This window comes from Danio aesculapii, unplaced genomic scaffold (genome assembly GCF_903798145.1).
Source record: "Danio aesculapii unplaced genomic scaffold, fDanAes4.1, whole genome shotgun sequence".
Lineage (NCBI taxonomy): Eukaryota > Metazoa > Chordata > Actinopteri > Cypriniformes > Danionidae > Danio > Danio aesculapii.
Window position 1 is genome coordinate 10,001 of NW_026613756.1, and position 2,500 is coordinate 12,500.

At 42.0% G+C, this 2,500-nt stretch overlaps 1 protein-coding gene across 1 annotated transcript in view; it reads right to left on the minus strand.

The window, feature by feature from the left end:
- The window catches only part of LOC130220283 (ankyrin repeat and SAM domain-containing protein 6), an 11,705-nt gene that overhangs the window by 5,789 nt on the left and 3,416 nt on the right, over window positions 1-2,500 (minus strand). The window lies entirely within an intron of this gene.

Here is a 2,500-nt window from a genome sequence, read left to right on the forward strand (position 1 = left end):
ACACACACTCAAACTACAGCGCAACAACACACACTCAAACTACAGCACAACAACACACTCAAACTACAGCGCAACACAACACACACTCAAACTACAGCACAACAACACACACTCAAACTACAGCACAACAACACACTCAAACTATAGCGCAACACAACACACACTCAAACTACAGCACAACAACACACACTCAAACTACAACACAACAACACACACTCAAACTACAGCTCAACAACACACACTCAAACTACAACACAACAACACACACTCAAACTACAGCACAACAACACACTCAAACTACAGCTCAACAACACACACTCAAACTACAACACAACAACACACACTCAAACTACAGCGCGACAACACACACTCAAACTACAGCGCAACAACACACTCAAACTACAGCACAACAACACACACTCAAACTACAACACAACAACACACACTCAAACTACAGCACAACAACACACTCAAACTACAGCGCAACACAACACACACTCAAACTACAGCACAACAACACACACTCAAACTACAACACAACAACACACACTCAAACTACAGGGCAACACACACTCAAACTACAGCGCGACAACACACACTCAAACTACAGCACAACAACACACTCAAACTACAGCGCAACACAACACACACTCAAACTACAGCACAACAACACACTCAAACTACAGCGCAACACAACACACACTCAAACTACAGCGCAACACAACACACACTCAAACTACAGCGCAACAACACACACTCAAACTACAACACAACAACACACACTCAAACTACAGCTCAACACACACTCAAACTACAGGGCAACACACACTCAAACTACAGCGCAACAACACACACTCAAACTACAGCACAACAACACACTCAAACTACAGCGCAACAACACACACTCAAACTACAGCGCAACAACACACACTCAAACTACAGCACAACAACAACACACTCAAACTACAGCGCAACAACACACACTCAAACTACAGCGCAACAACACACACTCAAACTACAGCACAACAACACACACTCAAACTACAGCACAACAACACACACTCAAACTACAGCGCAACAGCACACACTCAAACTACAACACAACAACACACACTCAAACTACAGCACAACAACACACACTCAAACTACAGCGCAACAACACACACTCAAACTACAGCGCAACAACAACACACTCAAACTACAACACAACAACACACTCAAACTACAACACAACAACACACACTCAAACTACAGCGCAACAACACACACTCAAACTACAGCACAACAACAACACACTCAAACTACAGCGCAACAACACACACTCAAACTACAGCGCAACAACAACACACTCAAACTACAACACAACAACACACACTCAAACTACAACACAACAACACACACTCAAACTACAACACAACAACACACACTCAAACTACAGCGCAACAACACACACTCAAACTACAGCGCAACAACACACACTCAAACTACAGCGCAACAACAACACACTCAAACTACAACACAACAACACACACTCAAACTACAGCGCAACAACACACACTCAAACTACAGCACAACAACACACACTCAAACTACAGCGCAACAACAACACACTCAAACTACAGCGCAACAACACACACTCAAACTACAGCGCAACAACACACACTCAAACTACAGCGCAACAACAACACACTCAAACTACAACACAACAACACACACTCAAACTACAGCGCAACACACACTCAAACTACAGCACAACAGCACACACTCAAACTACAGCACAACAACAACACACTCAAACTACAGCACAACAACACACACTCAAACTACAGCGCAACACACACTCAAACTACAGCACAACAGCACACACTCAAACTACAGCGCAACAAACACTCAAACTACAGCACAACAGCACACACTCAAACTACAACACAACAACACACACTCAAACTACAGCGCAACACACACTCAAACTACAGCGCAACACTCCATCAACACACTTCACTACTGCACTCAGACCTGAGCCATATGTAGGACCATACGGGATCTGCCCACGCAGAATTAAACAGAATTTCAGTCCATCATTAATTCAGTTTATTTACTGGAGTAAATGTGTGTAAATCTGTATTCCTTCAGTTTTTATATTACTGTAATATTATTGACTAATATGAACATGTTGATCTGATTTCTGTATAATGCAGTGTGTTCAGTCATATTCTCGGTCTCTAATTGGATTTGCATTGTAAACATTAAATACAGGTTAAAAAGGTGTTGTTTTTATTTCATATATTAAGTTTTTAGTTATGATTCTCCCAAAATAATTCAGCATAATTCCGCAGATTTTCAACAATATTCTGCACAGAAATAGTTCAAAATGTCTGCAGATTCTGCCTGGCCCTAGTCATATGTAATACCTGAACTCCCCGGTTCTGGCCTGACCCTGACAGTGATTCTGATGTTTCAGATACAGAACTCTACAGAACTCTACAGTACGCCTGCAGTG